The sequence below is a fragment of the Quercus suber genome, unplaced genomic scaffold (genome assembly GCF_002906115.3).
Source record: "Quercus suber isolate HL8 unplaced genomic scaffold, Cork oak 2.0 scaffold_36, whole genome shotgun sequence".
NCBI lineage: Eukaryota > Viridiplantae > Streptophyta > Magnoliopsida > Fagales > Fagaceae > Quercus > Quercus suber.
In genome coordinates, this window is record NW_027069501.1 from 1,472,844 (window position 1) to 1,485,195 (window position 12,352).

Sequence of the window (12,352 nt, forward strand, 5' to 3'; positions counted from 1 at the left end):
GAAATTTTTGCTTTCCCTACTTTGTCGAGGGTATTGCATCCTCGCAAGTGGGGGTCTTGCCACATATGAATGATATGACATCTCGCCGGCTTCCTAATCATTCGGTAGGGATTTCCTTTGAGTGCACATTGGCTTCCCTACCTTGTTGAGGGCTAGTCGTGCCCTCATAAGTAGGGGTATCGCTATAATAAAACGTCTCATTGGCTTCCTAGCCATTTGATAGGGCTTACCATTAAGAGAGTATTTTTTTACCCTCGCATGTAGAGGCTTTACTGTAAGAGTAATTTGTTGTTTTCTTGCCATTTCGCAAGGTTTCTCATTAGAAGAAAGCGTTGGCTTTCCCCACCTTATTGAAGGCATTGCACCTTCGCATGTAGGGATCTCACCATGCTTGGATAATATGGTAGTTCGTTGGCTTCCTAGTATTTCATAGGGTTTGCCTCTAAAAATTGGTATAAGTAAGACGTATTGTTGTCGCTTATGAACGAGACATCAAAGCAACAAATGATATGCTTCTTGATGAGTTTGGCTACAACCATTCCCATCACTTTTCTTGAGTCAAATTGCTTTCGCCCACTTAGTGAACTATTTAGTGGCGGCAAAGACCCGAATGTACTCATTCAAGGGCGAATGGATAGGTCTGATGAGTTCAAGCCCCTGAGTATAAAAGGCTATGGATCGCTCACATCTTGAAGGCTTATATGGTGTGTGCGTATAAGCTTGGAATGCACTTGGAAGTGTGGCAACTTTAGTGAATTTGGTTATGCCAAACCAATGGTATCCCATCACCAAGAGTTGTTGGTAGGATTTATTCCTCCCATAGTACTCACCATATTTCTTCAAGATGAATTCCACAAATGGGGTTCCTCATTTGCTATATAGAGGGTAGAATATAATTCCTCTTTGTCGAAGATTTGTTATGCCGCAAACAGCGTCTCCATACTCAACTAACTTGGCTTCTAATTTTGGGACAATGATAGGCCAAGCGTCGGTGATGTCGGTATAGGGTTATTTCATTCCTAGCACCACATTTTTTCTCCCACACTTCGGTTAGCCTCTTTGTCGAAGATACATGATACCGCAAACAGCGGCTTCATACTTTGCTTGTTTGGCCTCTAACTTTCGAACAATGATGGGCTAAGTATTAGAGACGTCAATATAGGGTTGTTGCATCCCTAGTACAACAATTTTTCTCTTTGGCCTCTATGCCACTTATGCCGAGCTTTCACATCGATACTAAGATTCCACTCGAAAATTTTTGGAATGGATTTCCAGCAACTAGCTTGTGATTTTTGAGTTGTTTGACATCATTTTTTAGAGCGAGCTCTAGTGAAGCATTCTTCAAAGGTGTGCACAAACTTTCCTTATTAGTTGGCTTGGCTGTGGATTTCAATTGCGAGAACAATTTTCTTGATGATGGCAACGTTTGAACTTCCCTCTTCATGTATAATCTCAAATTCAAAAAGGATTAAGGCATTGTCATGGCTTAGAATGCATGCGCTTGTCATGACTTGAGATATATGAACATGCCATGGCTTGGTGTGCGCGGATCAACCAAGATTTTGGATGCGTAAGCTCGTCATAGCTTAGCGTTCATGAGCATGTCACAGCTTCGGTGAGAGGGAATTGAGTTCGGATTTTCTTTGTTGTTGGGTGCTCCGAGAATGTTTCCGTTTCACCCTAAGTGCAAATGTGATTTATATTAGTGAGTGATAGTCATGGCCAAGCGAAGTAGCATAAACGACTAATAAAAAATATTTTGATAAAAATTTTGAAAAATTAAATGGTTTAAACGATATGTATAAAAAAATGAATTAGCGAAGAGAGTGCTCGAGAGTCTTAGCTTAAGTGTGCTTTAAACGATAGTATGTCACTCGTATGACTTCAAAACTTGACTTATGAAATGTCACTTCTTGAAGACTTGATGTATGGTGTGTCACAACCTCAAGGCTTGGTGCATGGAACGTCTAGCGCCTTACTGTGGGTCATTTAGCTATGGCCTTTAGCTCTTTGGTGAAGACTTCATTTAGTGATGACGCCAAAAATGTTTAGTTGTGAAAGGTCGCACACAGTAGCGATTATTGTTGTGCCAAAATAATTTAATCACCCGTGGCAGCCCCCATATGCTCGGCGCTAACTCAGCAACAATACAACTTGATGTATGGTATGTCGCTACCTCAAGGCTTGGCATATGGAATATCTAGTGCCTTGCGGTGGGCCATTTAGCTATGGCCTTTAGCTATTTGGTGAAGACTTCATTTAGCAGTGACGCCCAAAAATATTTAGCTGCGAAGGGTCGCACACAGCAGCGATTATTGTTGTGCCAAAATAATTTAATCACCCGTGGCAGCCCCCATATGCTCGGTGCTAACTCAGCAACAATACAACTTGATGTATGGTATGTTGCCACCTCAAGGCTTGGTGTATGGAATATCTAGCACCTTGTGGTGGGCCATTTAGCTATGGCCTTTAGCTATTTGCTGAAGACTTCATTTAGTGGTATGTCAAAAATATTCAGCTACGAAGGGTCGCACACAGTGCAATTATTGTTGCACCAAAATGAGTCAATCACCCGCGGCTCCCATATGCTCAACACGTGAGGGGTTCTTGGTTTTGAAATTGATGTTTAGAGCTTTGCATTATTGATCATTGGTTGGAACTGTCATTCCTTTCGCGGTTGGATTTGTGGCTTACCATTTTTGCATTTTCAAGCTACAACAAAAAATTTCACAAATATCATGTAAAACAAGAGATATATGATGTTTCATCCATAAGAATGATAGCTAAAAAAGAGAATAATATAGATGAGTGGAAGAATTTTTTTTTTCTTGAATAAGAAAGTTGATTCTCCCTCCATCCTTCACATCTTGGATGGCTTTCAAAGGTTGGAGCGATTTTGTCACACGATTTGGATCATCTCCAATAGCTCAATGAGCTAAGGATAGAACTTTTTCAAGCTCAACTTCACAATGCTCTTCTTGCGCAGTAAAGCATGATACGGTTTCCCTTGGAATGACAAGTTGGTGTGAGAAACACCATCTCTTTGTTGGTTCCACACCTTTGGAGGCACCATTTCTCTTGTGTCAGCTACTTGACTCTCCAACGGAGTCGCCAAAATGTAGGGGACGTTTTTGTGACAAGGGCCAAAAATGCAAGAACAGCCCAAATCTCCCATTGGGTTCTTTGGAAGTGTTCATTGTGGAGAATCAAGCCCAAAATTCCAAATGTATAATGAACAAAAGGCTAATGGTTCTTTGACAAGAGAAAATCAAAATGCTTATAACAAAAGTGCAGAAAACCATAAAAACATACAGGTTTGAAATTTCGACCCACAGTCACACAAAAGAGGGAATTGAGAGAGGTTGTGAGGAGGAGAGGGAAGGTTCCCCTGTACCCATATTTCCACCCCCAAGCTTCGGAATTGTGAGATTGTTGATTGGCTGAATGGGGTTTGGCTCTGAAGTTTTAGGTATATGAATAGAACGTGGCTTAACAAGTCTGAAACTTCGACCCACAGTCACACAGAAGAGAAAATTGAGGGAGGTTGTGAGGAAGAGGGGGAAGGTTCCCCTATACCCATATTTCCACCCCCAATCTTCAGAATTGTGAGATTATTGATTGGCTGAATGAGTTTTTGCTCTAAAGTTTCAGGTCTCTAGGTAGAACGTGGTTACCTCATTTTGAATTTGATTGGGGCCTTTTGTATTGAACTTGGGGTGCTCTAAGTGACTGGTTTTTGAGTAGTAGAAGAGGCTGTTATCCCGTATGATACTATTTTGGTGTTTTGGCTTGGGTTGCTTTTGTTTAGGGAAGAGTTTGGTATGCTTTTAGCATGATTTTGGAAATAAAGTCGGTTTTCTTTAATTGGTTTCCTTTGGTCAGAAATTTCAGACCATTGGGAGGGTCACCTAAGTGAGGGCTAGCAGATGGAGTTGGCCAATGGGAGCCAACTATGTTTAAAGGAGAAAAATGGTTTGGGCAAAAACTTTGGGCTACAGTCACACAAAGCATAAAAGCTGTTTTGGGGTGAAAATTTTGGATACAAGACCTCTTCCATGAGCCTGAGGTACTACCCGTGTCCCTTGCCCACTTGGTAGCATGCATGGGCTGGGCTTATGCAAAAGGTCCGAAAGGAATTGACCAATACCCTCCAAACCACACTTCCTTAGTTTCCCCAATAAGTCGCATGGGCTTGGGCCATGCTTAAAAGAATAAATAAAATATAATACATGAATTGAGTCCATAAGAAAGTTGAGCTTAGTTGAATTGGGCTTGTACGAAATGTGTCGTGAAAATGGGTATCAACACCTCTTTATCTCCCTATTACTCTCTACTTTACCGTTACATTTCGTCTATCATTTTCTCTTTCTTGTATTTTGACTCTTCTTCTCCCCCCTTTATTTTGTATAAATTTGATATTATTTCTCTCATTTAATTCATATTTTCTCACACAAAAACTGTGACTCTCTCTCTCTCTCTCTCTCTTTCTCTCTCTCGGTAGATTTTTGTTATTTCTTATAACTCTAATTAAGATTAATGATTTTTATTTTTTTATTTTATAAATATGTGTTTTGGTATTGAGTTTTTTTTTTTTTTTTTAATTTCTCGTCACAAAATCTCCTCTCCCTTTTATTTTATAGCTTTGGTTGAATTTTGGTTTAGGTTAATACTTGGTATTTTTTGGAATAGGAATTTGAGTTTATATTGCTCTGTTTGTTTCTGCAATGATATTTTCTAGAAAATAAGTCATTTTCCAAGAAGTATTTTCTATAAAACTATCTCATTTTCCAATGTTTAATAGCAACTTTAAATAAGTTGAGAAACAACCTCCTAACTTCCCTTAATGAAAAACAATGTCTAAAAATAAGCCATACTTTTTATGTTGGTCAAAGATAGTTTTCCTTTGATTCATCTTTTTTTTTTTTATGTTACTAAACACTGGAAAACACGGAAAACTATCTTTACACAAGGTTTTCTATCGAAACAAACAGGGTGCAAAACACATTCTACAAGGCTATGAATTTGGATATGCCTACCAATTGTTTGAATAATAAATTATTATAAAATCTATATTTTATTCCTTTGGTTTCATTTAAATTTTGGTTAAAATAGCTGTGAACACCCGAGGATTGGAGAGGAATATGAAGGGTCAAACTACTGGGCCGAGGCCCGAGGAGGAATAGGAAAGGCCAATGTACGGAGCTGGGCATAAAGATTGGCGGTGATACCCAAGGAACAATGATGCCCAAGGAAAGAATCAGATCAACTGAAGTACCGTGCACACGCTGAAGGAGGTAGAGATTAGTGGCAGACATGGAGCCGCTAGGGCTGAGGCTGCCTGTCACATCCATATTAAATGGTGCACACCAGTTTTGTCAGCCGCATTAAATGCAGAAGTGACCTGAACAGTGTTGGCCACGGCTACAACAGCTACCGCTACCACCTGCTGCGAAGAGAAAGAGAAGGTGATAGGTGTTAGAAAGGGGCAAAGGATGGACAGAGATGAACGGAGAGGATGAAATAGGGATGGGCTATATAAAGAAATGGGGGGGATAGTTGGTGAGTGGGGATTCGAGGCTTGTTGTGCTATTCCATCTCTAACAAATCTTATTGGCTATGACCAAATTGAAGAAGATCAGTCCACCATATTTTGTGGGTCATTGTATTATTTTTGGTCCTTACAATTGGCACCGTCTGTGGGAAACAGCAAGCGCCTACGGACCTGCCTCAGGTATTCATGGCGAACGAAGGTCAAGGTGAGGGAGGGTCAGTTGGTTTCTAGAGGGAAGACCCCTTCGTTAAGCTGGAACGTAGGAGGGATAGGCGGTGGGCCCCCAGTGCGACAGGAGGGTCGCATTGCATTGGGCGTGCTGAGCGGAATCGCCTCCTGACCGAGGATCAAGCCTCACTTGAGCAAGAGACAATAGTGTTACAACGAGAGGTTGATCGATTGCACAGGAGGAGCTTGTCCTCCGCGTCAAGTGAGGACTCACGGTGGAGCCGAGATCAAACCTACCAGCGCAGGTCCAGAACACCACCCAGTGAAACCTACTCAGCTTCCTCGTATGGGGACGGGCTGGAAAAGGACAACCGCAAGCACGAAAGGGGACCCTCCCGTCACACCAGGGGAAACAATGCCATGAGTAAGGCCTTGCGACAAATCTCTAAGTCCCTTTTCGTCGGGAGGATTGACAAGGCTAAGCTCCCCCACCATTTCTCCCAGCCAACATTCACCTTGTAAAATGGGAGGACGGACCCCGTAGAGCATGTCATTCACTTTAATCAGAAGATGGCCGTCCACACTGGCAACAAGGCACTCATGTGCAAGGTTTTCCCTTCCAGCCTCGGACCTGTCGCCATGCGTTGGTTCGATGCGTTGGATGAGGGGTCAATAAGGTCCTTTGAAGAGCTGACCATGGCATTTGGCGCTAGGTTTATAACTTGCAACAGAGCCTCCAGACTGTTGGATGCACTACTATCCATGGCCATGAGAGAAGGGGAGACCCTTAAGACCTATTCGGACTGGTATTGGGAGATGTACAATGAGGTGGACGGGGATTTCGAGGACGTGGCAGTGAGAACCTTCAAAGTCAGCCTCCCGACCGAGCATAACTTGAGAAAATCACTGACGTTGAAATCCGCCTTGAATATGCGCCAGCTCATGGATTGCATAGAAACGTACAAGAGCTTGGAGGAGGACTAGATGCAGGGGAGAGGCAAGGCTAAAGCATTCCTTGAGAAAAGAGATCCTTAAGGAATGGGACACCGTAATGATCGATCACGAAGGGACTTCCCTGGACATCCGGCTCCCGAAGAGGTTCACATGATCAACTTGGTATTTAAAGAGCCAGTGCATCAGATATTAGAAAAGATAAAGGGTGAGCCATTCTTCAAATGGCCAAATAGGATGGGTGGGGACCTGACCAAGAGAAACCAAAGCCTCTATTGCCACTATCACCGGGACAAGGGGCACGCGACAGAAGATTGCAAGATGCTGCAAGACCATCTCAATCAATTGGTGAAGGCCGGGAAACTCGATCACTTCTTGCGTTAGCCTATGGAATAGAGAGGGCACTCAGGTCTAGGGATGCACGATGACGGTCACCCTTGGCCAGTCTTAGGCACTATCAACATGATTCTGACTAGGCCAGGAGATCGCAACGGGCCGAGTCCCCAGGTCATGTCTATAGTGGGAGGCTCCCACTCGGGGATTGGAGATTGGCCTCACAAAAGACCAAAAGCGACGGTATCGGACCTAAGGATTTTCGAGGAGGACAAGCAGGGAACCCAACAACCACACGATGACACTCTGGTAATCACTGTGAGAATTGGGGGCTACAACGTTAAAAGAGTGCTAGTTGACCAGGAAAGCCAAGCTGAAATGATGTAACCTGACTTATACCAAGGGCTGGGACTGAAGCCTGAGGACCTGGATGCGTGTGACTCTCCGCTGATGCGTTTTGACGGCAAAATGTTGGTTCCCCGAGGAATGATTAAACTACCCTTACAGATTGATGGTGTAGAGGTCCAGGTGAATTTCATAGTAGTAGAGGCATTTTCCCCATACACCACCATTCTCAGCAGACCCTGGCTACACGCCATGGGAGCTGTCCTCTCAACCCTGCATCTTAAGATCAAGTATCCCACTCTTAAGGGAATGGGTGAGCTAGTGGGGGATCAAGCCATGGCCTGGCAGTGCCTGGTGTCTGCAGTTATGCAGCATTCCTCTAATCTAGCCTCCCTTAATGAAGACACGGCTCAATAACAATTAAAGGGGGCTGCCAGAAGGCAGTCGGCTGAGGTGTTGAAGGAGTCATTTGAGTAATTAGAGAAGGTACCGATAGGAGCAGGCGCTGAGTAATATTTCCAAATAGGATCACAGTTGCTTCCTAGGGAGAGAATAGAATTGGTAGAATTCTTGAGGGCAAATATGGACTTGTTCGCCTGGAATGCAGGTGACATCCCTAGGGTTAGCCCCGAGCTAATATGCCATCACTTAAATGTGAACCCCGCGGCAGCGCCACATAAACAGCCCCCTCGGCGGTCATCTGACATTCATGCTGAGGTGGTCAGGGCGAAGTGAGTAGGCTGAAGCAGGCAGGAGCAATTAAGGAAATCTTTTACCCCGAATGGTTGGCCAACATAGTAGTAGTGAAGAAAAAAAGTGGGAAGTGGCACGTATGCGTTGATTTCACTGACCTTAATAAAGCCTGCCCGAAAGACCCTTTTCCCATTCCCAGAATAGATCAACTGGTGGAGGCCACGGTGGGGCATTCGCGGATGAGTTTCTTGGACGTGTTTCAGGGCTATCATCAGATACCACTATCTCTGGCCAATCAGGAGAAAACGGCATTCTATTCTCCTTCCGATAACTTTCACTATTGTGTGATGCCTTTTGGCCTCAAGAACGCCGGCTCAACTTATCAAAGAATGGTAACTCAGATGTTCGAAAAACAACTCGGGAGGAACATGGAGGCGTACATAGACGATATGGTGGTCAAAAGTGAAAAGGCAGAGGACCATCTGGCCGATCTGGTAGAAACCTTCTCAGTGCTCAAGGAGCACAAACTACGGCTCAACGCATCTAAATGCTCTTTTGGGGTGAGCTCGGGCAAATTTTTAGGGTAAATGATCACTCATCGGGGGATCGAAGTCAACCCGGAGCAGATTAGGGCCATCAACAGCCTGCACCCGCCGCGGAACCCCAAGGAAGTGCAAAAGCTGGCCGGGATGGCGGCAGCTTTAAGCAGGTTCGTTTCTCGGTCCGCGGATAGATGTCGCCCTTTCTACCAACTACTGTATAAATGGAAAGATTTCTAATGGACCGAGGAGTGCGCCCGGGCATTTGAGGACCTCGAGGCATACTTGTCCAACCCGCTGATCCTATCTCAACACAACAAGGAGGAAGTACTTTATGCTTACCTGGCAGTCACGAAGCACTCCGTTAGCTTCGTTCTAATCAGAAATGAAGACGGGTTCCAGAAGCCCGTCTATTATGTCAGCAAGACCTTGCAAGAGGTGGAGACGCGCTATCTCCCTTTGGAAAAAGCAGTGCTAGCCATCATGCATGCGGCCCGGAAACTCCCTCATTATTTCCAAGCCCACACAGTAGTAGTACTCACTCAGCTACCATTGTAAGCTCTGCTAAGGAAATCCGATTACACAGGCAGAATTGCCAAATGGGCAACTAAGTTAGGGGCCTACGATGTCAAATACCTACCTCACACTGTAATAAAGGGGCAAGTCTTAGCAGACTTCGTAGCAGAGTTCACCGAGGGTATCCGAGGAGAGGAGAGCACAGCCGTGGGCTTAACAGTCTCATCGACTACCATCGCCTCTGTGTGGAAGGTCTATGCAGATGGAGCTTCCAACCAAAAGGGAGCGGGGGTGGGTGTAATGTTGATTACACCCGAGAAGCTGATAATAGAAAAGTCGCTATGACTAGGCTTCCCAGCCACCAACAATAGGGCTGAGTACAAAGCCCTTTTGGTGGGATTGGACATGGTTAAGCTACTTGAGGGAAAGAATATGGAGGTGTATTTAGATTCTAGGTTAATTGTTGGTCAGATCAACGGGGAGCTCAAGGCCCAAGACGAAAGGATGCAGAAGTACCTTACCAGGTTACGGAGCGCACGAAATCACTTCAGGGATTTCAAGTTGGAACAAATCCCGAGGGGGCAGAACTCGCATGCCAACTCCTTGGCCATGTTGGCTACTTCACTAGCGTCAAAACTCCCTCAGGTCGTTTTGGTGGAANATTTTATAGCTTTGGTTGAATTTTGGTTTAGGTTAATACTTGGTATTTTTTGGAATAGGAATTTGAGTTTATATTGCTCTGTTTGTTTCTGCAATGATATTTTCTAGAAAATAAGTCATTTTCCAAGAAGTATTTTCTATAAAACTATCTCATTTTCCAATGTTTAATAGCAACTTTAAATAAGTTGAGAAACAACCTCCTAACTTCCCTTAATGAAAAACAATGTCTAAAAATAAGCCATACTTTTTATGTTGGTCAAAGATAGTTTTCCTTTGATTCATCTTTTTTTTTTTTATGTTACTAAACACTGGAAAACACGGAAAACTATCTTTACACAAGGTTTTCTATCGAAACAAACAGGGTGCAAAACACATTCTACAAGGCTATGAATTTGGATATGCCTACCAATTGTTTGAATAATAAATTATTATAAAATCTATATTTTATTCCTTTGGTTTCATTTAAATTTTGGTTAAAATAGCTGTGAACACCCGAGGATTGGAGAGGAATATGAAGGGTCAAACTACTGGGCCGAGGCCCGAGGAGGAATAGGAAAGGCCAATGTACGGAGCTGGGCATAAAGATTGGCGGTGATACCCAAGGAACAATGATGCCCAAGGAAAGAATCAGATCAACTGAAGTACCGTGCACACGCTGAAGGAGGTAGAGATTAGTGGCAGACATGGAGCCGCTAGGGCTGAGGCTGCCTGTCACATCCATATTAAATGGTGCACACCAGTTTTGTCAGCCGCATTAAATGCAGAAGTGACCTGAACAGTGTTGGCCACGGCTACAACAGCTACCGCTACCACCTGCTGCGAAGAGAAAGAGAAGGTGATAGGTGTTAGAAAGGGGCAAAGGATGGACAGAGATGAACGGAGAGGATGAAATAGGGATGGGCTATATAAAGAAATGGGGGGGATAGTTGGTGAGTGGGGATTCGAGGCTTGTTGTGCTATTCCATCTCTAACAAATCTTATTGGCTATGACCAAATTGAAGAAGATCAGTCCACCATATTTTGTGGGTCATTGTATTATTTTTGGTCCTTACAATTGGCACCGTCTGTGGGAAACAGCAAGCGCCTACGGACCTGCCTCAGGTATTCATGGCGAACGAAGGTCAAGGTGAGGGAGGGTCAGTTGGTTTCTAGAGGGAAGACCCCTTCGTTAAGCTGGAACGTAGGAGGGATAGGCGGTGGGCCCCCAGTGCGACAGGAGGGTCGCATTGCATTGGGCGTGCTGAGCGGAATCGCCTCCTGACCGAGGATCAAGCCTCACTTGAGCAAGAGACAATAGTGTTACAACGAGAGGTTGATCGATTGCACAGGAGGAGCTTGTCCTCCGCGTCAAGTGAGGACTCACGGTGGAGCCGAGATCAAACCTACCAGCGCAGGTCCAGAACACCACCCAGTGAAACCTACTCAGCTTCCTCGTATGGGGACGGGCTGGAAAAGGACAACCGCAAGCACGAAAGGGGACCCTCCCGTCACACCAGGGGAAACAATGCCATGAGTAAGGCCTTGCGACAAATCTCTAAGTCCCTTTTCGTCGGGAGGATTGACAAGGCTAAGCTCCCCCACCATTTCTCCCAGCCAACATTCACCTTGTAAAATGGGAGGACGGACCCCGTAGAGCATGTCATTCACTTTAATCAGAAGATGGCCGTCCACACTGGCAACAAGGCACTCATGTGCAAGGTTTTCCCTTCCAGCCTCGGACCTGTCGCCATGCGTTGGTTCGATGCGTTGGATGAGGGGTCAATAAGGTCCTTTGAAGAGCTGACCATGGCCCCCCCCCCCCCCCCGGTGCCTCGCTTCCATTTCATGTCTGCCGCATCGGCCAAAGACTTACGAGTAGCAGCAGGGGTTGGTAGGTGAGGTGTTGCTGACACCGCCGAGGAGGAGCCCCCGGCATGGGCCGACAGCAACGTAAGAAGGTCGGGGGTTTTTTCTTCGAAGCCCATAGTTGTTGATGAAGGGGCTTGTAAGACACTCGCAACATCGGAGCGATGGAAAACTTCAAAATCTCTATCTGTCACCTCTTAGACAGAAGTAGACGTGGATCCCTCTACCTCTTCGTTGGATGGTAGCAGAGGTTCCTAGGAATACAGGAGCTGAGCGGCTAGAGGTGCTGGGATCTCAGCGTCTTGTGTCCCTCTATCAGGGCCAAATGCATGTCACGGGCCTTTATTACGTTCTTTGGACTCTGAAAACATTTGGTTGAGGGTTTGTAGCCAAGGATGACGTGTGTGACCCTGAGCTGCCCGTCTCGGTGAAGGAATATCTCAAACCTAAGAATTCTGTTCAGGTCACGAAAATTCACCAGATGTTTAGCTAGGGCTGTATGATACTCGTCTGCCATAAGAAAGCATGAGCATCGTTAGCAACGGGGCAATAAAAAATATACATAATAATAAAATAAAATAAGTACTCTTAAGAAGCCTAAAGGTGACCCCGATCCTCAAGAGTGCTACCTGGTTCCCTTTCTTGGGTGGGGCAGTGCCTCCCATCGTGCCACTCGCCCGAGACAATAAGGTAGTCCTCGTCCATACCCTTGCTCGAATCGGGCAGGCATGAGATTAACTTAACCGCGGGG

At 44.9% G+C, this 12,352-nt stretch overlaps 1 pseudogene; it reads left to right on the plus strand.

Annotated features, from left to right (window-relative positions):
- The first annotated feature begins 6,139 nt into the window (after positions 1 to 6,139).
- Positions 6,140 to 7,765, plus strand: LOC136066479 (uncharacterized; annotated as a pseudogene).
- Positions 7,766 to 12,352: the final 4,587 nt, after the last annotated feature.